Genomic DNA, 26,022 nt, shown 5'->3' with positions numbered 1-26,022 from the left:
TTAGCACCATATGGAAAACAATATTGTGTCAAACAAACTAGATTCTTGGGTTCATATTTTTGTGGTAACAGAGTCTCTTAAAATTTTAAAGGATAGGATCTGATACTGGCAGCCATTTCTTTTGTCTCAATGAATAATACTCCATTCCTCAAATTTCTTCCTCTCTTTATTTTGCTAATATGATACCTGCTTATATATATATATATATATATATATATATATATATATATACATATATATATATATATATATATATATATATATATATATGTATATATATATATATATATATACATATATATGTGTCCATTTACTACTTTCTATTACAATTGTTTTTATCAGGAGGTATAATTTATCAGGCATAAAACATTATGTGCATTTTACTTTATGGAGCCATACTATCTAATCTAGCATATAAAAGCATCTTCTTTAACTTCTACATACTTCATAATGTTTATTATGTTTACCAATAGATGCATAATATATCTCTTGTCCTTCCTTGAGTTATTTTTCTTTCTTTATTAATTTTAGGAATTTCTTAAATAGTGTTAAATACTCTTACTGAGTAAAACTCGGACTGATAGTTTTGCAATTCTCTTTTATGAGACTACTGGAAGAATAATTGAGTTTAGTAATTTGCATTTACTTATTTAAAAACTGATCACTAGTATTTTTGTTAGTCCCAACCTACTTGGAATTTTATGTTTATGCATCTAATATTTTTTCTTAAATGATGTGAAAAAAAGAATAGATGCATGGATGAATGGATAAGAGAAATAAGGATGCACTGATGGGACGGAGAAAGAAAGTTAATGGCATAAATGACAGGAGAAGCTCATGGATAAAGGATGGAGGTGGAAAAAATTAGAGTCAGGAAGCAAACAAAAATAAAATGGGAGATAGAGTATTTTATCTGTTTTGTTAATTTCAAAACTTTAAGGTATTTTCAATCACTATTATGTATGAAACCAGAATGATGAAAAATGCTTTTAAAAAGGGATATAAGAAAATGATAAGGATAATTGAGGAGATGAATTTGATCAAAGTAATTATATAGATGAATAGAAATACCACACTAAAACCCATTTATACAATTAATATGTGCTAATAACTTTCAAAAAATTCAATATGAAAGCCAGAATCTCAAAATTAAAAACATGACAATTTACCTTTCCTCTGTCTTCCCCAAACCTACTGAAGTACAAGTCCTCTCGTGATACTTCCTTCCACTCAGCAGAACCCTCACCCCAGCACCATGTCCATTGACCTGATGGTGTAAATTCTTCGTCCCTAGACTTATTAACACAAGCTTCATTTCTATCATAGAATTAAACACAAAGTATTATGAAGGACCTGTTTTTATCTTCAACACTACATTTAAATCAAAATGAAAACATGGCTCTTGAAAAAGTTTACTTTCTCAGTGCCCAGCACTTTTCTTGACACAGAGCAAGGGCTCAGAAAGGTTATATTTGGTTTAAGAAGTATTTTTATGTGTGCTGGGTAGCATTCATATAATGCTTTCATAAGTGGTTTTATTCTTGGCTCTCCACTATCTCTCCACAGGTGAGCAGGAGAGGCATGATATACTAACATGAATACAAAGCAGTGCTGTAGAGTTGCATTGGATGTATTCATAGACATATGGGAGAAGTAAGCTGTATTTTCTACAGTTTTGTGTGGGTGGTAAAAAGATCTGCACAGAGATATGAGCATTATTATTTTATCACAGGGAAAAGAGTGGAATAAACTCGTTTGAATAGAAGTGACAAAAAATTTACATAACAAATACATAGGATAGTAAAACTTAAAATATTCAGTCAGACTGAAACACATAGAATGTGGGAATGAGTGGTAGAATATGGTATAGAAAAGGGACACAAAACCAATATTGCATATTTATAGACTTTATAATTATCACTTTGGTAATGTTCATATTTAAATTAATAAATGTTATATGCCAGAATCTCGTCTAAGTGAGGATTTGTTTAGAAATTTATTGAGGCCCCCAATATGGTAAAGAATGCAGTTAGTCTGCATAAATATTCTTTATACACATGGGAATTGTGGTAAATTCAAAGTAATGCTCCTCGTACATAGGATGAACACTGCACACATTGATGTCATTCATTATTGCTTAGAGTTTGAGAAACAAAATTCTCCACACATACTGTAAAATAAAGACGTGATTAATATACTTATTATCTACAGTCGAATGTGGAAATGTTATGAATGCAATTTTTGGGATGGAATTAAATATCTTTTTAGTACAAAAATGTTTCTGGCAGTTCAGGGCTTTGAACTCATGGCCTCACACCTGTTAGGCAGGTGCTCTACCATCTGAGCCACTCCAATAGCCTTCCTTTTAGACAGTACTGTAAAATCCCATAGTTTATATGACTATGGATTTCTTATGTATATTTGTATGACACATGTCTGAAATTCTGCATATCAAGTAAAAAATTTACAGCTCATTGGACGGAGAAGGAAGGAAGGAAAGAAGGAAAAAAGGAAGGAAGGAAATAAAGGAACAAGAGAGAGAAAGAGTGAGAAAGAAAGAGAAGGAAAAAAACTAAGCCAATTGTGGTGGTGGGTGCACACGTATATATTCTGAACCCTGGAGGAAGCAGGAGGATTATGAATTCAAGGACTGTATGGACTAGATATCCAGTTTGAGGTCAGACTGGGTGACATATATCACATATTAAAAAAAACAGAAATGAAATGAAATATGACAGGAAAACAAAATAAAATGAAGAAGTTACAAAAACCTAAATTGTATTCTAAAAATAAATTTGATGTAACTTTAATAAGATTGATCACTAAGAAAGAGTAAAATTGAAAAGATTCATTCGTACACCTCTACATAAAAACGAACATCATGAAAATATAAACAAGATCATATTGATACATTTAAAGATACAGATAAAATTCTCAAATTCTCAGGTAATTAAAGATAATCACTGTACTAGAAGCGAATGAAAATATATGAAGGTCTGAGAGTATATCACAGGGATAAAGCACATACATAGGATACACAAGGTTCCAAGTTCAACCCCCACCAGACAGTACAAGATTTCCATACCCTGATACATAATAAGGCAGTATAATCCACAGTTCAATCACTTCCCACATTTTTGTAGTATTTTTAGTTTTAAAACAATTTTATTAACATATATTAGTTGCACAGGTAAGATTCAATGTGACATTTACATACATGCTTACAATGTATCATAATTACATTCACCCCTTCATTCTCCCTCATATCCCTCCCATTAGAACAATTTAAGCATATTTCATTGTTCCATTTTCACACATGCATATGAAGTTCATTGACCACATTCCCCCTCATCACCCACTCATTTAACCTCCCAGTCCTCCTGATACCTACCCCTTGACAAGTACAGTCTGTCATTCATTTTAGAATATACTGGGGGATTCGTCATGGTATTTCACTCATGCACATAATGTACTTTAATCAGATAAACCCTCTATTACTTCCTCTTTCTATTATGCTGCTCCTTTAATATTCAGCTGCTTTTAGTGCAATTTGATATACCATCTTCCTACATAGGTAGTATGTATTTTCATATTTCAGTGTAGGAACATCAAGAAACCTCTTTGAACACTGACATAAAAATTATTAGTGAAATACAGGACTGTAAAATAGGTATGATGTGGGGAGGGGGTACTGGGAAGTGTGGAAGGGTGAAAGCAGGGCATTAAGGTGAGGGAGTAAGTTTGAGGGACTTCATATACTTATACAAAATAGAACAACAAGATCTCTTGCAATTGCTTTAAGTGGGGTTGGGAGGCTATCAAGGAGGAGAGAAGGGAAAAATAAATTTTAAATAGTTAATGTAAAAAATTTAAAAAATAAAAAAATTTTCTCTTTCTTTAGAAATAGATATTATATATATGTGTATATAAGATCATATATGTATTTATTTAGGTATACCTTCCATGGATCAGTAGAAATATATAACCTTTGTCCTTTGAAGTCTGGCTTTCTACATTTAACAATAAGACCTACTTACATTCATTTTCTTGAAAACAACATAATTTAATTTTTCTTTATGGCTGAATAATACTCCATTGTGTAAAGACACTTCATATTGTTAATCCATTCATCAGATATAGAGAATTTGGGCAATTTCCATTTTTTGACTATTGTAAATAGTGTTGCAGTAAGTATGGATGTGCAAATGTCACTACTGTGTCCTGGCTTGCATTCCTTCAAGAATATGCAGGAGTTGCATATCACTGGATATGCAACAGTAGGTATATTTTGTGTTTTTTGAGGAACTGCCATACTCCTTTCCAATGTGATTGCACTAATTTGCATTCCTACCAACAGAATGTAAGGGTTCCTTTTATGCTGCATCCTCAAGAGCATTTATTATTGTGTTGCTGATCCATTCTAACTGGGGTGAGGTGAAACCTCTGTGTTGATTTGATTTCATTTCCTTTATGACCAAGGATGTTGGGCATTTCTTCACACAATTATTTGCCATCTGTACATCTTCTGAGAATTGTCTGTTCAGTTAATTTGCCATTTATTTATTGGGTTGGTGATTCTTTGTGGGGTTGTTTTTTGAGTTCCCTGCATATTCTGGTTATAAATCCATTGTCAGATGCATGGTTGGTGAAGATGTTCTCCCATTCTATAAGCTGTCTCTTCCATCTAATCACTATTTCCATTGCTGTGCAGAAGCTTTTTTATTTGATGCAGTCCCATTTGTCAATACATTCTCTTATTTTCTGAAGCATTGCACTTGGTATAGGAAGTTACTACCTATGACTATATGTTCCAGTGTTTTCCCTATTCTTTTCTATAGTACTTTCACAGTTTCAGAAATTATATTGAGATCTCTGATTCTCTTAGAATCTATACTAGTACAAGATGACAGAAAGCAATCTAGCTTCAATCTTCTATAGGTGGGCTCATTTCTGGGTCTTCTATTCTACTCCATTGGTTTTCAAGTCAAATTTTCTGCCACTATCATGCTGTATTTATTACTATGGCTTTCTAATATAGTTTGAAGTTAAGTACTGTGATACCTCATGTTGCTCTTTTTGCTCAGAATTGCCTTGACTACTTAAGGACTTTTCTGATTCCCTATGAATTTTAGGATGGATTTTTCTATCTCTGTGAAGAATACTGAAATTTTCATGGGGATTTCATTGAACATATAGATTATTTTGAATCTGGTATAGCCATTTTCATATTGATTCTGCTGATATAAGAGCATGGGATGGCCTTCCATCTTATAAGGTCTTCTATCATAGTTTTATACTTTTCATTGTCTAGGTCTTTCACTTCCTTCATTAAATTTATATTTACTTATTTTAAATGTTTTGATGCTATTGTGGATGTTATTGTTTTGAATTTCATTTTCTATTCATTGTTCTTGCTTTGAAATGCTAATGATTCTTATATTGATTTTGCCCTGCTACTTTGCTGAACATATTTATGAGATACAAGAGTTTTTGGTAGGGCTTTTTAGGTGTAACAGCACATAATCTTCAAATAGGGCTAATGTGACTTCTTCCATACCTAGGTGAATTTCTCTTATTTCCTTGATTCTGTTTATGTGTTGTAGTTCATTTATTGATTTGTGAATGTTTTATCATTCTTGCATCCCTGGAATGAAACCTACTTGATCATGCTGTATGACTTTTTAATGTGCTGGACTCAGTTGCCAAGTATCTCATTGAGGATTTTTGTGTCTGCGTTTAAAACTGACATTGGCCTGTAACTTTATTTTTTGATGTGTCTATACCTAGTTTTGGTATTAGGGCAATACTGGCTTTGTAGAATGAGTTACCTTTTATGGTGTAGAAAATAGTTTGACGAGCATTAGTGTTCATTTTCCTTTCAAGGTCAGTAGAATTCTTTAGTGAATCCATCTGGGATTGGGCTTTTCTTTCTTGGGAGTTTCTTTATTACTGTTTCAATCTCATTACTCATTATAGATCTTTTTTTTGCTCTTGGCTCAATTTCCTTGTCTCACGTGTGTGAGGAAATTTATCTGTTTTTCTTGATTTTCTTCTTTTCTGGAGGACAGTATTCAAAACATCCTTGCATAATTTTCTTTAAAAATTTTTTATTAGAGTATGTTAGTTATCAAGGGGACTTCATTATTACATTTGCATATATACTTACAATGCACCTTAGTTAGGTTTATCACACCATTATTCTCCCTCATCCACACCCATCCTACTTAATATGATTATGAGGGTTCCAATTCTCTATCTTCACAAATGTATATAAAATACATTGACCATATTCACCCTCCTTTACTTCCCCATTCACTCCCTTCCACAAGAACCCTACACTTAACAGTACCTGTCTTACATTCCTATCCTTACTTATTTAAGTGTGTATTCATTATTCAAAGGCTTTTTTGCCATGGTTTGTCTCCAGTGTATATTTTATAATATAATCAGTCTCACTGCCACTATTACACTTCCTTACCCTTTTCCCTCTGCCCCATATTATTAAACAATGTTCATTATATTTTGTTATATCTTCTTCCTACAGGACTGCAATTTATTTCAATATTATTCAATTTCTATCATTCTCCTTTCTTCTCTCTCCCCATCTTCATCTCCTCAAATATTTCAACCATGAAACATGTTATAACGAAGATGCAGATTTCTGAGAGCCTCACTAAGGTCCCACAAACCTGAAAGATTTCATATGTTGGTGGCTGCAAGGGTGATTGGTCTGAATTATTTTCAAGGGATTGAAACTATATAGACAGAACATATCTACCACGACCAACCTCTAAATAAGCCTTTTAAAACACAAATCTGCCCCAGGTGTGTGAGTACCACCTGGAACTCAGTCCATTCTGTGACACTACCACCACCTGAGTTTTCTTCTTTTTTTCTCTTGCTTCCAGAATTGAACCAAAGTAGCTTGCAGTCCAAGACGACCACCAAAAGTGCTAAAAATTGACACATGAGTCTTTAAGGAGCCTCTGTAAACTACAGAGAAAGGGAATGATTACCAACCAGCAACCTGGGTGGGAATCTGATACCAGAAAGAGGACCCTGAAAATCTTTTAGGTGTGCTAACCGCTTTTAGTCCCGAGGGCTACACATACCTGCTCAGCTTATGGAATCTGACTGCTCCCCAACCCCAGGAGAAGGCTTTTGGCCTAATAAACTCCAGCTGATCTCTCACTGCTGAACTGCCTGGGGTGTGGCAAGGAAATCTTAGTGATGTACCATAAAGTAGAAAGGCACAGAGTAGGCATGGGCTGACAAGCCAACCACCTAGAGTAGCCGCCAGCACTCAGCAGAGATCCAGAGAGGCATAAAGGCTGTGAGAGGAAGTGGAGTAAGAAACTAACCTCCCAAAGCAGCACAGGAGGTTGATTCCTGAGCTTATCTCTGGGACAGAGGACACCATTCAAAACTAAACTGCCCCATCTTGCTGGGAGAGGAGCTGACCAAATAGAGCTGCAGGTGAAGAACAACAGCACTGCCGCCTGTTGAGAACAACTCTGACCACCCTGCATTAGCTGGCAGTCTTACCTCACCTCACAACTCCAAATAACCTCATGGACAGAAAGTCCAAATACCACTCACAAGGAAATCGGCTGGTGAGACCACAACAGAGCTTCCACTTGAACACCAATACCAGGATTGCACACCTAAGGAATAACTCCAGAACTTATATTAATAGAATGAACTTTCTATGGCTCCTGAACCTGATGCTTTTTAAATTGTGTTTCTTTTATCTTTCATTCTTTCCTTCTTTCTCTTACTTTATTCCTGTAATATTAAATCCATTATCACTATTCTCTTATCCCTATGCTCACATCGCCACTCTCCCTCCTTCTCCTGCATTACAGTCCATTTATCTCCCTCCAAATTACTCTTTCTGCCCCTTCACATCCACTCTTTCCTCATCTTCCCCTCTGCCTCCCATTCTCCCCCAACCTGTCAGCACACCACCCCTCCCTCCTAGACAGTCACCACCTGCTGACTAGACTACTGTACCAAATATGCATAACCCCAGCCCCCTGAAACCACTGACACAAACACCCTCCATTACAGCAGCAGAACTGCACCCAAACACACATAAGGGCCACAAAACACAGCAGCTCCCATACCTCTTAACCCACCCACCCACTCCTTTTCCTGCCCTGCATGTTTTTTTGTGCCACCTTTACCAATTCCCCTAAATCTATATCTAGCCTAATAATCATTACCCCCCAACTCCAAAAATTTTTAGATAATGTCACCAAGGGGTTTTCTATAGAATACATTAACAACTGGTCAGGCATTGAACCTGTGAGCTTGTTATTGCTAAATTACACCTCCAGACAAGGGTCAGATACAGCACATCAACATAGCTAATGACTAAGTCAGCCACAAATCAAAAATTAAATCAGATAAAGAAATCAGGGAATCAAATCCACCAACTAGCCTACCAGCTATATAGTGACAAAGCGACAAGTGGAGCTATGAGAAGAAGAAGGGATGGAAAACACTCTCCTCAAAAAAATAATTCAGGATTTAAAGGGAAATGAAGAAAATGGATACCTAGTTCCTGACCTCAACAAAACAATGATCAATGTAACTAAGGAACTCAATTATGCTCACAAAAAAAAAAAACCTCAAACAAGAAATCTGGGAAAATAGATGTGAAGAATTCATCAAGAAGATATTAGACATGATTAGAATGTAGAAGATGCACTCAAGAAGTTTCAAAACAGCAAAAATAAATAACATGAAATGGCACAGAAACAAAAGAACTCAGAGAAGACCTCAACCAAAAGGAAAGTGAAACAAAGGACACTATAAAAAAGAGCTGCATGAATTAAAGAGGACAACACAAAATATAAAAGAAGAGTTGAACAAACATATGGAAAACCTCAGAGAAAAGAATCAAGCAGAAATTCTGGAAATAAAAAACCCTAGAGTCAAACAAAGTGGAAGGCCATTCCAGCAGACTAGAACAAGTGGAAGACAGAATCTCAGCGCATTAGGCAAGAAGAAGGAATAAAAGGAATACAAATAGGTAAAGAAACTGTCAAAATATCCCTATTTGCAGACGACATGATCCTATACCTTAAAGACCCAAAAAACTCTACTCAGAAGCTTCTAGACATCATCAATAGCTATAGCAAGATAGCAGGATATAAAATCAACATAGAAAAATCATTAGCATTTCTATACACTAATAATGAGCAAACTGAGAAAGAATATATGAAAACAATTCCATTTACAATAGCCTCAAACAAAGTCAAATACCTAGGTGTGAACCTAACAAAAGATGTGAAAGACCTCTACAAGGAAAACTATACACTTCTGAAGAAAGAGATTGAGGAAGACTATAGAAAGTGGAGAGATCTCCCATGCTCATGGATTGGTAGAATCAACATAGTAAAAATGTTGATACACCCCAAAGTAATCTACATGTTAAATGCAATTCCCATCAAAATTCCAATGACAGTCATTAAAGAGACTGAAAAATCTACTATTAAATTTATATGAAAACACAAGAGGCCACGAATAGCCAAGGCAATACTCAGTCAAAAGAACAATGCAGGAGGTATCACAATACCTGACTTCAAACTATATTACAAAGCAATAACAATAAAAACAGCATGGTACTGGCACAAAAACAGACATGAAGACCAGTGGAACAGAAGAGAGGATCCAGATATGAAGGCACACAACTACAAGCAACTTATCTTTGACAAAGGAGCTAAAAATATACGATGGAGAAATAGCAGCCTCTTCAACAAAAACTGCTGGGAAAACTGGTTAGCAGTCTGCAAAAAACTGAAACTAGATCCATGTATATCACCCTATACCAAGATTAACTCAAAATGGATCAAGGATCTTAATATCAGACCCCAAACTCTTAAGTTGATACAAGAAAGAGTAGGAAATACTCTGGAGTTAGTAGGTATAGGTAAGAACTTTCTCAATGAAACCCCAGCAGCACAGCAGCTAAGAGATAGCATAGATAAATGGGACCTCATAAAACTAAAAAGCTTCTGTTCATCAAAAGAAATGGTCTCTAAACTGAAGAGAACACCCACAGAGTGGGAGAAAATATTTGCCAACTATACATCAGGAAAAGGACTGATAACCAGAATATACAGGGAACTTAAAAACTAAATTCTCCCAAAACTAATGAACCAATAAAGAAATGGGCACGTGAACTAAACAGAACTTTCTCAAAAGAAGAAATTCAAATGGCCAGAAAACACATGAAAAAATGCTCACCATCTCTAGCAATAAAGGAAATGCAAATTAAAACCACGCTAAGATTCCACCTCACCACTGTTAGAATAGCCATCATCAGCAACACCACCAACAACAGGTGTTGGCGAGGATGCGGGGAAAAAGGAACCCTCTTACACTGTTGGTGGGAATGTAGACTAGTACAACCACTCTGGAAAAAAATCTGGAGGCAACTTAAAAAGCCAGACATCGATCTACCATTTGATCCAGCAATACCACTCTTGGGGATATACCCAAAAGACTGTTACTCCAGAGGCACCTGCACATCCATGTTTATTGCGGCACTATTCACAATAGCCAAGTTATGGAAACAGCCAAGATGCCCCAACACTGACGAATGGATTAAGAAAATGTGCTATCTATACACAATGGAATTTTATGCAGCCATGAAGAAGAACGAAATGTTATCATTCACTGGTAAATGGATGGAATTGGAGAACATCATTCTGAGTGAGGTTAGCCTGGCTCAAAAAACCAAAAATCGTATGTTCTCCCTCATATGTGGACATTAGATCAAGGACAAACACAACAAGGGGATTGGACTATGAGCACATGATAAAAGTGAGAGCACACAAGGGATGGGTGAGGATAGGTAAGACACCTAAAAAACTAGCTAGCATTTGTTGCCCTTAACGCAGAGAAACTAAAGCAGATACCTTAAAGCAACTGAGGCCAATAGGAAAAGGGGACCAGGTACTAGAGAAAAGGTTAGATCAAAAAGAATTAACCTAGAAGGTAACACCCACGCACAGGAAATCAATGTGAGTCAATGCCCTGTATAACTATCCTTATCTCAACCAGCAAAAACCCTTGTTCCTTCCTATTATTGCTTATACTCTCTCTACAACAAAATTAGAAATAAGGGCAAAATAGTTTCTGCTGGGTATTGAGGGGGGGGAGAGGGAGGGGTCGGAGTGGGTGGTAAGGGAGGGGGTGGGGGCAGGGGGGAGAAATGAACCAAGCCTTGTATGCACATATGAATAATAAAAGAAAAATGAAAAAAAAAAGAAAAAAAAAAGAATCTCAGCACTCAAGGATAAAATAGAAATTAAAGAAAAAAATAGTAGAAGCCTCAGTAAAAAAACTCAAGAGCTGTGAAAGTTTTATGCATTTACCTCAGTGATTGTATCAAAAGACCAAACCTGAGAATCATGGGCACTGAAGAAGGAAAAGAGTTGCAAGTCAAAGGGATATGTAACGTATTCAATAAAAATAATAACAGAAAATTTCCCAAATGAGAAAATTTTGCTCATTCAGGTACAGGAAGCCTCCAGGATACTACACAGACTTGCCCAAAATAAAACCTCCCCAAAATATATTATTAAAACAACAAGCTTAGCGAACAGAGAAAGAATATTGAAGGCTGCAAGAGAGAAAAAAACCAATAACATGTAAAGGCAAACCCATCAAAATAACATCAGATTTCTCAATGGAAACCTTAAAAGCAAGAATGGCTTAGAGTGAGGTATTTCAGGCACTGCATGAAAATAGCTTCAACCCTAGGACACTCTACCCAGCAAAACTATCACTCAAAGTTGAAGGAGCAATAAAAATCTTAAATGATAAACAAAAACTAAAACAGTACATGACACCCAAGCCACCACTACAGAAGATTCTACAAGAAATTCTGCTCACAGAAGATGAAAGCAAAAAAAACCATGAGAGGACAGGAAGTATCAACTACAGATGAAGAAAAGAAAAGCAATCAGAGAGTAGCACTGATTCAACTGCACCCAACCAAATCCTTAAAGAACAAACACAGCTAAGTGGAAGGAATCACAACCTACCTACTAACATTCACACTAAATGTTAACAGACTCAACTCCCCCAACAAAAGTACCATTTGGCAAATGGGGTTAAAAAGGAAAATCTGACAATCTATTGTTTGCAAGAGACCCATCTTATTGACAGAAATAAACACTGGCTTAGGGTGAAAGGCTGGAAGAAGATTTACCAAGCCAATGGCCCACCAAAACAGCAGGGATAGCAATACTTGTATCAGACAAAGTAGATTTCAAACTTACATAAGTCAAATGAGACAAGGTCACTTCATACTAAAAAAAAACAAAAACAAAACGGGCAATACATCAAAAAGAAATAACAATCACCAACCTATATGCACTTAATGTCAGTGCACCCAATTTCATCAGACATGCACTTAAGAACTTAAGAGCACATATAGATTTCAACACAGTGGTAGTGGGAAAGTTTAATAACCCTCTATCACCAACAGATAAGTCAACCAGATGAAAAATCAACAAATAAACCCTAGAACTAAAAGACACAATAGACCAATGGACTTAATTGAGATCTGCAGAATATTTACTCTGCCACAGCACAATACACATTATTCTCAGCAGCCCATGGTACTTTCTACAAAATAGAACATATCTTCAGGTACAAAACAAGCATCAGTAAATATAAGAAAATTGAAACAATACACTGCATACTCTGATCTCAATCCAATAAAATTAGAGCTCAGCAAAAGCAGCAGCAGAAAATACACAAACAAATGAAGGCTGTGGGTCAAAGCTGAAATAAAGGAGGAAATCAAAAGGCTTCTGGAATTTAAAGAAAATGAACACACAACCTGTCAGAAACTATGGGACACAGCAGAGGCAGTCCTCAGAGGAAAGTTTATAGCTACAGAGTAAAAGCACAAAAAGATCTCAAATAAACTACCTAATGCTGTATCTCAAACTCCTAGAAAAACCAGGACAAGCTAAACCCAAGAAAGCAGAAGGAGAAAAATAATAAACAAAGGGGCCCAAATCAACAAGATAGAGACCCTCCCAAAAAAAGTGCAAAGAATCAATGAAACAAAAAGATGGTTCCTTTACAACATAAACAAGATTGACAGGCCCCTAGCAAATCTGACTAAAATGAGGGGAGACAAGTGTGAAATTAGTAAAATTTAAAATGAAAAGTGGGAGTTAACAACAAACACCAAGGCTATCCAGGGAATCATCAAGGACTACTTTGAGAACCTATATTCAAATAAATTAGAAAAGCTTGAAGAAATGGACAACTTTCTAGGTATTTATGATCAAAAACTGAACCAAGAGGATATTAAACACATAAACAAATCTACAACATGTAATGAAATTGAAGCAGAAATAAAGGTCTCCAAAAAAGAAAAGTCCAGGACCTGACAGAATCTCTGCTGAATCCTACCAGAACTTTAAAGAAGAACAAGTACCAACACTCCTTTCCTTAAATTTTCCATGAAATAGAAAGGGAAATAACACCATCTAATTCATTCTGTGAAGTCAATATAACATTCATCTCAACAGCAGACAAGGACACATCCGAAAAGGAGAACTACAGGTGAATCTCCATAATGAACATTGATGAAATAGCCTCAACAAACTAATGGCAAATGGAGTCCAAGTACATATCAGAAAGATCATTCACCATGACCAAGTTGGCTTCATCCCAGGGATGCAGGGGTGGTTCAACATATGCAAATCACACTAATACCACCCAACAGAGCCTGCTAGTGAGTTCATGGCTAAGAGAGTGAACGAGTCTTTTGAGCTTCCAGTCGTGATTACATAAAACCCTTTGGAGGTATTAATATGAGAATAGCTGTCAATTTGATGTCTTAGGGAAGATGATTCTGCAAATGTTACTCAGTCAAAATCATGCTCTACCCTCTCTTCATACATCTTAAACATTGCTCAGGAACTGCACAGGTGTGGCCATAAGCACTGAGGAGTCATATATAAAGTCCTGCATTACTAGGTGTAACTATAATGATTCCCCATAAAGCCATGGAAAAGGTCTTGATCATTTTTGCCATGACTGAGTTTTCAAAAATGTAATATGGAACTATGATTTTTGGATCTGAATATGTGGGATGTAAGACTGCCCATATTTATTGCTGAGAATACTGTGATGTTTACTGTTTTTCAGAATATCATACAAAAGGATTTTGAATTTATTGCATTGGGCAATAACCAATCAGATGCCTATAGCATCACCGACTTGGGTTCTGAAGCAGGAGGATCACTGCAACACAAGACACAAGGTCTGCCATGGCAACATTGGGTGGGGGAGGGGCCTCCACCTGGAAAAGGAATAGATTTATAAATTATTACAGCCAGAGGAAAAAATGTAGATGTTTGAATGGAGGAAAATTTTTAAATAAAATTTCTAAATTTGACATAAGTTTGTCATTATACACACTCAGTGATGAATTATATAGCCTTCTGAACAGTGAACTTGGTTCAACATTGGAAAAGGAATACGTTTATTTCCACACTGGTACCCATTCGTGATTTTTTCCTATGAGTAGAATGATATCCATGCACATTCACTGTGATTTCCTGCAGGAATAAACAAAATAAGCTATAGAATATTTACAGGATAGTAGTCAAAGAATTACTGAAATGAGCTGGAGACAGAGAGATACAAATCATAAAAATAACCAATCAGAAATCTGGAGGTGAACAACTCAAATAGAAGATTTTAAAAAGAGTCAAGTTCCAGTCACTCACAGCTATAATCCTAGATATTTCAGAAGATGAGATCAGGTGGAGTGTAGTTCAAGGTCAGCCTGGGCAAGTTTCAAGATACTCCATCTCCAAAATAACCAGAGCAAAATGGATGGGAGGCAGTGTTCAACTGGTAGAGTGTCTGCAAGTGTGAAACTGACAGTTCAAATCCCAATCCCACCAAAAAGGAGAAATGTTTTTTCAAAAAAACTGAAATACTCAACAGAATTAATCAGGCAGAAGAATAAATTTCTAAGCCAAAAGACAGGTTATTTTAAACTAATCCACGTGATACTTTTTACAGGACAAAAATAACAGGAATGTTTAAGCCTTTAATACATTTGGGCCTTCACTAAGCAAATACTACCCAATGTTGAGAGCACCCAATTATATATGTTATTAGATCTACAAAGTACAGGGAGATTCTAATACAATAATACATGGGAATTTCAATGACCATGATCCTCAATGGACAAATCACTCAAACAAAATAAAATGCTTCAGCAAAACCTTATTTTAGACCAAATGGACCTAACCTTCATTTATATAAGATATTCAACAGCTAAGAGAATGAACAATCTTTTAATCAGCACAGATTATCAATGATAATCCAAACATTACGATAAAAAATAATTTTCAACAAATTTAAAAACATTGAAATTATAGCATGTGCTTTCTCTGATCCAATGGAATAAAATTAGAACAATACCAGGTACAGTGGAAATGGTACAAATACATAGAAATTAAACAGCATTTTGAATGGGTAAGAAATAAATCAAAAGACAACTTTAATTTACTGAAAGAAATGAAAATCAAAACCATCTGCCAGAACATGTGCGATACATCAGAGACAGTACTAAGAAGGAAGTTCATGTAGTAATTAACTACATCAAACACAGTTAGAAAATAGATTTCTTACAAGAACCTGAGTGTAAACACTAATACCATGATCCATGGGGGTAGGGGGAATATGCAGTTACATATTTACATAACTCATAATCTGCTGACATTATATTTAAATACTTAGCCCAATTAATTCTAATGATTTAAATTCCATGTTGTTAGTGAATTACTTATAAATTAATGAACATTCATAAGTACGCTTATGTTTTCATTCTAAATTCAAAGAATTGCTGAGAACCACACAAAACTGAATAGAAGCCAGACACCAGCCAATAATCTTAGATACCTGGGAATCTGAGATTGGGAGGATCAAGGCTTGAGACCAGACTGGGAAACAGTTTAGGAGAGTTCATCTCCAAAATAACCAGAGTAAAGTGGACCAGAGGGGCAGCTCAAGAAGAAGAGCACTTTGAGTTCAAACTGCAGTCCCACCAAAAACAAAACAACAACAACAATAACAAAACTGAATACAACTGCCAAACACAGTGCCTCATGTTCATAATCCCATCAACCTGGGAGGTGAAAATCAGGAGGATGGTGGTTTCAGGAGAGCCAGGGCAAAAAGTTAGTGTCGCCTCCTATGGGAGGTCATAGGTGGGAGAATCACTGTTGGAAGCCAGTCTGGCCCACAGAAAAGACCCTTTCTCCAAATAACTGATAAAAGAAAAAATGGGCTGAGGTAGTGGCTTGAGTAGTAGTGTGCTTTCCTAGAAAGCACAAGACTCTGAGTTCAAATGCCAGCGTACACATACAAAAACAAAACCAGTCAGTTGCCAGTGGATCACAACTGTAATCCCAGCTACTCAGTAGGCAGAGATCAGGAGATCATGGTTCAAACCCAGCCCAGGCAAGTCGTTTGTGAGACCCCCATCTGGAAAATACTCAACACACACACAGAAAGGACTGCCAGAGGGGCTCAAGTGGTAGAGCACCTGCCTTACAAGCGTGAGGCCCAGATTTCACAACCCAGTACCACCACCAAAAAGAACAATAACAAAAAACTGTCAAAGCAAAAACTGAACACAGCCCACTTGACAGGGTATAAAAAATGAGGCCAGTAAAAAGTGATAAAACCAGGCACAGTGTGTCATACCTATACTCTTATCTACATGAGGCAGAGATAGGAAGATAGCAGCTGGAGACTGGCGTAGACAAAAAGTTAACAAGAACCTATCTCAACCAATAACTGGGCATGGTGGTTACTGCTTGCATCTCAGCTGTAGGTGAAGTGTGAATAGGAGACTGGCCTATGAAAAAAATCAAGATCCTCTCTCAAAAATAATAACTAAAGCAAAAAGGACTGGGGCATGGCTGAAGTGGTAGAGAGCCTGCCTAGCAAGTGCAAAGACCTGAGTTCAACTCCAGTACCAGTAAAAAAAGTGGTAAGTTACTTGACAAGATTCACATTTTGAAAGTCATCCCATGAAAGGAGAATGGCAAATGAGTAAAAGGAGAGTAAGAGTGAAAGCATTCAAGGCAAAACATGACCATCTATATCAGGTGACAGATCAATAGGAAAATGATTAGAAATTTATCTGTTAAAAAAAGAAAAGAAAAAGAAAAAGCAGGAATGGAATTTCATACTAGTAGCTGGGCATGGTGGCCCATACCTATAATACCAGCTACTTAGGAGGTGGGGATATATGAATCATAGTTTATTGAGCAAAAGAATGAGACCCTCTCTGAACAACAGACTAAAAAATGCTAAAGGACTAGTGGTGTGGCTCAAGTGGTATAGCACCTGCCTAGCAAGCATGAGGCCCCAAATTCAATTCTCAGCACCTCCAAAGAGGAGGAAAGAATAGAATTTTGTACTAGTTTTTTATACCTAAGGTGATAATTGGATTTATTGACAAGCAGGTAGAAACAGAACATAAAGTAATTTTGAATAAAGGGCAAGTATGATTGGCATGATGGGCAGACGTTAAAATGATATTAGGTACATTGTGTTTGAGGTTTCTGTAACCAAGTATGTGAGGTTGGCCCACTGGCCATTGGATATGGCCCAGTATTCAGAAAGGGGATTTAAGGTGAAGATAAAGATTTAAGAGGCAGTCAAACCTCAGTCACTGCTGGAGCCAGAGTGAGTGAAATGGCTCAAAGAACTTGATTGAAAGAGTCGAAATGACTGCAGAGTCTGAGGAAACACTAATATTCAGTACTGAAGAATAACACTAGACTATGAGAACTGAAAACTACTTTTATAATTAAAAAGTTCAATATTAAGAAATCAATTAATATATGTGATTGTACTCATAGCTCTATGGACAAAATCATATGAGCATTCACATAGACACTGGAAAAGATACATTTTTTAAAACAATCTATTTTTGCAGGTCACTATGGCTCACACTTGTAATCCACCAACTTAGTAGGAGTAAACTGGGAGGATCATGGTTCCAGGGCAGTCCTGGCAAAAAGTTAAGTGTTCTCATTTCAACAAAATAACCCAGGTGTTGTGGCACATGCCAGTTACCAGCAACATGGGAAGCATGGGTAGAAGGCTAGAACTGTATGCCAGTTGGACAAACCCAGAAGACCCTATCTGAAAAAAAAGGGGCAGGGCAGGACCAGGGCACGGTCAAATTGTAGAGTGCCTACGTAGCAAGCATCAGGTCCTAAGTTCAAACTCACTGCCATATCTCATTTGTATTAAAGACCAGCAACAAAACAGAATTCATGGTATTCTTTCTTTTTCTTTTGGTGGTATTGGGGTTTGAACTCAGGGCCTCACACTTGGTAGAAAAGCCCTCTACCACTTGAACCACTCCACTAACAACCCATATATTCCTTCTTAAAAAAAGAAATCTGTGCATCATTGCCCAAAGAGCAGCAGATCAGTTAAAGGGGAAACAGGAGGATAAAATGGTACATCAAATATGTATTTAACACTTTCTGAGCGATATTAGCCAAGTCAAGTGGACAGAAAAACAAAAATGAGAAAGATTATAATCTACATATAACTTATACCTGAAACGCAATTTCCTGAAAATTATTAGAAATTGAAAGATTCAATAAATTTATTATTAAAATAACATATCATAGTGCTCATGTATATGAGAACATTCACACAACAGAAAAAACAAAAAGGAAATTACCTAGCAATACATTTAACCACAAAAATATGTAAGTATAAGAGGGGAGAAAGGAAAGGAATACAAAAAGATAATTAAATAAATAAAGACTACTATATTCATGGACTGTAAAATTTTACATAACAAGTCATCAATTCTCCCTATGTCAGTGAAATACTTTAACATTATCTTAATGAAAGCATCACATTATTAGATGCTGACATGTTAATTTGAATGTTCTTATAAGAAATGAAACAGGCAAAACTAGTGTGCGATAGTTTGTATTTCTGTTCTATCAAACTGCTTGTCCATCAAGAAATACTACAGACTAGGTAGCTAAAACACGGAAATTTAGTATCTTACAGCTCTATAGGCTCAACATCAAGGTGTCAGATGATTCAGTTCCTAATGAGGTCTGTTTCATGGCTTCCAGATGGTGGCCTTCTCAGTATGTCCTCACATGGAGGAAAGACAAAGTACTCTCCCCTGCGTTATTTTTTCCAGATCTGAGAATCAAACTCAAGGGCACTGCCCATGCTAGGCAAGTGGTCTACCATGGAGCTAAGCAATATGTCTTTGAATCTTGGGGTGTTACCTACCATAGGATTGCTAATTATCACTGGATAATAAACCTCTATAAAACTTACTAGTTCATGTTTAGCTGCTCAGCAGATCATGATGATAACAGCTAGGCTCCTTGTGGTGTATGTGGTTGCCAGGTGGTTGACAAAGTATCTCAGGTTCAGAGAGCAAGCTGGCTTTAAACCTGAGCACACTGATTCTCTTTCCTCCCCAAGACAACTCATCCTCTGGTAGGCGACTCTGGGCTTATTCTATGGAGAAAGCAGATTCCTAACAAAATAGAAAAAATATGGAAGTCCATTCCACATTCAAGTCTGGAAAACATTCTGCCTTTCATTGGGCAGTTAAAGCACATTGCCAAGGTCATGGTATAGAGAAGGATAAAAAAATTGCTGAAATTTTGGTATTCATTATTATTCTGCCTTTTCTTTCCATTCTTTTTGTCTTTTTTTGGACTGGAGTTTGAACTCACAGATTTGCACTTGTAAAACAGGTGCTCCAGGGTTTCAGCCACACCTCCAGTCCATTTTGCTGCAGTTGTTTTGGAGATGGGGATCTCATGAATTATTTTGTTTGGGCTGACCTCGAACCTCTGTCCTTCTGATCTCAGCCTCCCTAGTAGCTAGGTGTGAGCTACTGTCACTGGCATTCTGCCTTTTTTGTGGGTGAAATTTACACAACTGGTCCAAGTCAAGGAACTTGTCCAAAGTCCCACAACTATTAAGCAGTTAAGCTATACTAGGACTCAGGATCAACTCTGACTCCAAAGTCCAAACACACCCATGGGACCAAGACTCATGTAACTTTCCTTGCTTTTTTAAGTCATGGATCGTAGTACTTACTCAAAACTGTAGGATTTGTGTCCATCTAGTATTCTTCAACAATGGGAATGATCTTAACGAAATACTTTGGAAAGACTTGGCCTAACTTGGGGAAATGACTAAGGACTAAATTTGGAAGTCAAAGGCCAACAGTACATTTTCCAATCACCCTAGAAATTTGAGAATATACATAAAGCACACCAGAGGTATGCAAATTCTTTCCATCCATTTTGGTAGTTGTAGATTATTTATATTTTCCAGCACAGACACAATCAAATTACTGTGTCTGAAATATCACACTATGGCAGCAAGTGTCATAAAAGCAAATGATATGTTCACTGAATACATTGTCCTTTGCAGCAGCATAGCTAAACATCTGACAATATCCAGAATTTGTTCTTTGATTTTAGCTAGGCAAAGTTGTTTTCTGAGACCCAAATTGAGATGCTGTAAAGGGAAAATCCATAGAAAACACAGGGAAGTCATACACAGCTAATGCACCTCTAAACCCACAGCAGGAGTTCCTAATACCTGACTGAACGTTAGGATCTCCAAGGAAGATGTTTGGAATCTTTCAAGACCAAGTTCCAGTGATCACTGAAATCAGAATCCCTATACAGAGATGTAGGAATCAACACTGTTTAAAGCTCTCCAGGTAAATATGGTGTGAGGCTAAGCCCAAAACCCATTGCTTTAAATCATCATCTTTTGTTGAACTGCTGTGCAATTATTATCATTTGCTGAAAACAGCCTCTCCTGCTCATTTTGTTCCTCATGGAACCCTGTTCCACAAGTGTGACAGTATGTTCACAGCACTAGAATCATGGGAACTTGTTATGAATTGATTATAGATAACCAGGGAAGTCTGTCTCAGCTTTCCTGAACCTAGGCAATATGTGTAATATTTTAGGAGGCAGTGACCTTTGATGATGTGGCTGTGAACTTCACCCAAGAACAGTGGGCTCTGATGCACCTTTCCCAGAAGAATCTGTATAGAGGTGTAATATGTGAAACTGTCAGTAACCTGGCAAGGTGACAACAATCTTTTGCTTAGTCATCTACCAGATCAAGTGTATCTTGGTCATCAGTGGTGTTCAGTGATATAAGATATGGAAAAGGAACTTTTTTAATTCAATTTTTTGTGGTACTAGAGTTTGAACTCAGGGCCTCATGCTTGCTGGGCCAGCACTCTAACACTTGAGCAACTCCACCAGCCCTGTTTGTGTGCTGGGTATTTCAATCCTCCTGATCTCTGCCTTCTGAGTATCTAGGATTACAAGCATGAGCCACAGGCATCATGCTGGAAAGGGAATATTTTGATAAGTCATCAGGGCCTCAGTATGCCATAAATATAGAATTAATAAATTTTCCAAATATTCTAATAGTGCATAATGGTTTTTTGGGCCTAAAATTTGGGAATAAAATGGAAAGGTCAGCACATTGAAGATCACAAATATAGTGGATACAAAAAAAGTGGAACAGACCTAAGGTACTTTGCACTCATAAGGGAATGAAATATAGTATGTCATGAAAATATATTTTTACTTACTTTCTAAAAAAATTTCTTGTTATGTTTTCCTTGGAACTTAAGGGCTCAGGAAATTCTTCTGTCTCAGCCTCTCAAGTATTGGAAACACAGATGTACAATTGGTGATAGTGACTCATTTCTACAATTCTAGCTACTCTGGAGGCAGAGATCAGGAGGATCATGGTTTGAGTTCAGCCAGTGGAAATAGTTCCTGAGATCCAACAAAAAAAGGGCTGGCAGAGTGGCTCAAGTGGTAGAGAGAGTGGCTTGCCTAATGAGTATGAGGCACTGAGTTCAAACCCTAGTATCAACCCCTATGCCCCCAAAAATTAAAAAAACAAGAAGCAGGACAAATAATGCCCGATTTGACTGTTTTAAATCCATTAACTTTTGGCCCAGAATCACATAGTCGTTACATAAAATGTAACTAGAATCAATAGTCATAATCCTCATGTGGGGCTGGAGACACCTGCCTCATCAAGTGGTAGAGTGCCTGCCTAGCAAGCTTGAGGCTCTGAGTTCAAACCCCACTGTCATACAAAAGGGCAAAATGAAAAACACAAGAATTCCCATGTATGAATGTTGCCGTTTTGATACTGCTCTGATAAGTTATTTGCACAACATTTGATCAGTTCATTCTCAATTAAGTGCAAAGGGGAGTTCAGGCAGAGAGCAGGTTGAGGAATAGGGCTGCTCACTCGGAAGGGTCCAGCCTGGAAGCAGAGGTGGTGAACCCCACCCACCCCACACAGACTGGCCTAGGTGGCACTGCTGGATGGCTGTGGGTGAAGCATGGCAAGGAAAATAGCGGCCATCAGGGGTCTTGGAGGCTGTTGGGGGAATGGGGTGCCAGACTAGACAAGTCTGCTCTTGAAAGCTTGCTTGTCACTTTAGGCCACAGAGCCACTTAAATGTGGGTTCTGCAGGGGTCACTTCCAGTTCATTGGGACCTCACCCCATCATAACAACACAAAGGTCCTAATGGTCCTGGAAGGGGAACAGAGGTCCGGATGAGGATTTCTGTGACAATTGGCTGAACTCTCAACACCAAGCCCTCCCATGAGAGAGTTCCTACTGCCCCATCAAAGAGCAGAAACCCAGCTCCTCCAATTAGTGGTAATCTGTCATTCTGTGCTTGCCAGGAGACCCGCTGCCCTAAGGCACAAAAAGGCCAAGCATTTCCCACTGTGTCCAACCACAGGACAGTCCTTGCTTCTCCATTAGAGAGCAAAAATGCCAGATTCCCCACTGAGTTGAGGAAAGCTGTAACCTGTTACTTAGTCTGTGGCACCAGAAGGCCTGCTTCCCGAAAGTGCACAGAAGCTCAGCACTTCCCACCTCATTTGCCTGCAGGAGAGTCCTGTCTCCCCTGTCTAAGTACTGGGACCCCAGCTCCTCCACTGAGTGACAATCTGGACTCTGCAGCTGTCAGGAGGCTTTCCTGCCAAGGTGCTCACATACCCACCAGTGCCTGACAGTGGGAGAAACCCTGTTCCCCCATTAAAGAGTGAGAACACTGGATTCTCCACTGAGGAAAGGAAAGTTGTAACCAGGTACTCTGTAGGAGGCATCAGAAGGCCTGTTCCCCAAGGTGCAGAGAGGCCCAGTTCATCACACTGTGCCTCACTAGAGGAGATCCCATCTCTCCTGTTCAAGAGCTGAAATTCCAGGTCCTTCACTGAATGTCAATAAGTTCCTCTGCAGGTCTTACAAGGCCTGCTCCCACAGTGCACAGAGAACCAATGCTCCCCACTGTGACTGTGGGAGAGTCTCTGTAACCCTACCAATGAGTGTGAACTTCAGTTCCCTCACTGAGGGAGAAAAGTGGTAATCAACATCACAAGAAGAACCCTGCAAGGGGTAACATTTCAACAATACCCTTCTCTGAGGAAAACTGCTGAAGCACCAGGAGAAAAAAACTCAAAACCCCAAATACGGAAACACAGGGGTTTAAAACCATAACCGAAAATAACCAGAACAAATCCAGATGCATAAATCTCAACACAGAATTAAACAAAACAGCTGGTCTCTATTAAAAGCCAATTCCACCATTAAGGATCTAAACGCCTGCATATACAAACAAACAAACAAACAAAAAACACCAAAAAAACCCAGCTGCATAAAAGAAGAGATATCAGATAGTAAAAATAATTAAAAACCTGAAAGAAGAAACACAAAAGCTAGTATTTGACCTCAAAGAGGATCTGAACAACTAAATGAACTCAAAGAGAATACAAACACATGAGTGAAATTAAGAAGACTATCCATGATATCAAAGAGGAAATCAATAAAGATATGGAAACCCTGAAAAATAATCAATCTGAAATAAACAATTTAATATCCCAAATAAAAATCTCAATCAAAATCTAGGTGACCAGAGAGGAACAAATTGAAATGGAGTATCAGAACAGAAGACCAAGTAGACAAATAACACCAAACGGTAAAGATCATAAAAGAATGCTAACAAAATATGAATGGAACATGTAAGATATCTAGAACACCATGAAAAGACCAAATCTACGAGTCATGGGTGTACAATAAGTAGAGGAGATACAAACTAAAGGCAAGGACAACCTATTCAATAGAATAATGGCTGAAAACGTCCCTACCTTCCAGAAAAAGAGACTCACTCAGGTGCAGGCAGCTTACAGAACACCAAACTGTCAGGACCAAATAAGAAACATCTCCAGACACATCCTAATTAAAACACTCAGCACAGAGAACAAAGAAAGGAGGCAACAGACAGCTCATCTGGTGGAGCAAGGAGGTGCCCAGGTGGATGAGGGAAAGTCTGAGAGAGGCCCAATCCTGTCCCGGTGGGGGAAGTGGACCCTCCCCAACCCCAAGGAGACCCGCCAATTCACTCACCTATGGTGGACACGACGGTACCCACGAAGTAGAAGGCGCCGGTGAAGTCCCAGCGCGGCCGGACATTATCCACCCGGATCCCGGCCCCGGTGGCTTCCTCATAGTGGCGGAGGAAGCCTGGCAACTCTTCGCGGATCAGGTTGTGGCCTCGGCTGAAGGTGGCCAGGTGCTCCTCCCAGCGCTGCTTGGCCAGGCGGCCAGGCGCTGGTGCGCCAGCTCCAGCGCCGAGAAGACCGCGGCGCCGCCCAGGAGGTAGAGCACGATGAGCACCGCCAGCAGCAGGAAGCCGCGCATTGTCCTCGTTCAGGTGCCCGGGGCCACAGCTGCATCCCCGGCCGGCCATGGCCTGTTCTCCGGGGGCAGCCCCGGAGCCACACAGCTATGGGCACCCGCGGACTGTTGCCCACCTGCCAGAGAAGTCGCGGCTCAGCTGGTGCTCAACCTGCCCCTGGATGCCCCACGGCCCGCTCGTCCATGACCGCCAGGCGCTGCCCCAGGCCGCGCGGATGCCTGGGCCGCTCCTGTGGCGCCAGTTGCCCACGTCCGCCTTGACTCCTGATTTCGAATCCGCTTTGTCGCCACTGTTCTCCCCACACACGCCCCGTCCATCCCTACCCCTGCCTTGGACTTCTTAACGTTGAAGATCCGAGCGTCTGAGCGCACAGTCCGCTTCTGCTTGGCAAGTGGATGCAGGCGCTGGGTTGGTTTCCACCCTGGCTCACATTGGGGAGGAGGCCACCCTGGCTCACATTGGGGAGGAGGCGTGGCACGTCTTCAAGGCAAACTCCAGCGGATTTGAACTTCCTGTGAAGCGCAGTCGGGAAAGATCGGTGGGTAAGCGGGACCTCGGGGTCCTGGTTCCTTTGATCATAGCTTTCCCAGCCGCAGATGGCTAGGATGTGCGGCTGTCCGCGGGTTTTGGAGATGCCTCCCCAGATGGTTACGCGGTGGCGCGTCCTCGTGGCAGTGTCGCGTCCAGTCTCCGGCCTCCTGAATCACCGACCCGACTGCCGGGGTTTAGAGGCTGGGACCGGTCCGGAATAGTCGCACGGACAGAAGGACTTGTGCGGGGCGGCGGCTGTGGATTCGGACCTCCCACCCGGCCCCCACATTGCGCGCAGCCGGCGGGCAGACCAGCTAGAGAGAGGAGAGCAGAAAGGGGGGTTAGAACATGGGAGTGAACATGGGTTAGAACATGGCATCTCCCCGGGCAGCCTCCCCCGCCTTGCCTCGACCAGACGCCCTTAGTTTCTGGGCCCTGCACCGGAGCGTCCTTTGTCCACACGTGTTGGCGCTGCCAGTCCAGCTTCCGGAAAGGAAGCCAAGGGCATTTGCCAGGAGAGTTAAATGTCTTCCACCCTGGCTTCGCGTGGGCAGAGGTTCCGTGCTGAGTGCCCCCCATTCCCTGCAGAGTAAACCCCGGGGCTTCTTCCTAGAGACCTCACCTTGCGAGGAGCGCGGGTGCCACGGTTCGCTCA

General features: G+C 39.2%; 1 pseudogene; it reads right to left on the bottom strand.

Annotated features, from left to right (window-relative positions):
* Window positions 1-14,251: 14,251 nt before the first annotated feature.
* Window positions 14,252-24,962, bottom strand: LOC141416123 (potassium channel subfamily K member 13-like; annotated as a pseudogene).
* Between the last annotated feature and the right edge of the window lie 1,060 nt (window positions 24,963-26,022).

Source organism: Castor canadensis, chromosome 14, assembly GCF_047511655.1.
Source record: "Castor canadensis chromosome 14, mCasCan1.hap1v2, whole genome shotgun sequence".
Classification (NCBI taxonomy): domain Eukaryota; kingdom Metazoa; phylum Chordata; class Mammalia; order Rodentia; family Castoridae; genus Castor; species Castor canadensis.
Note: the sequence above shows the minus strand (reverse complement) of the source record. Positions and strands in the feature narration are given on the sequence as shown.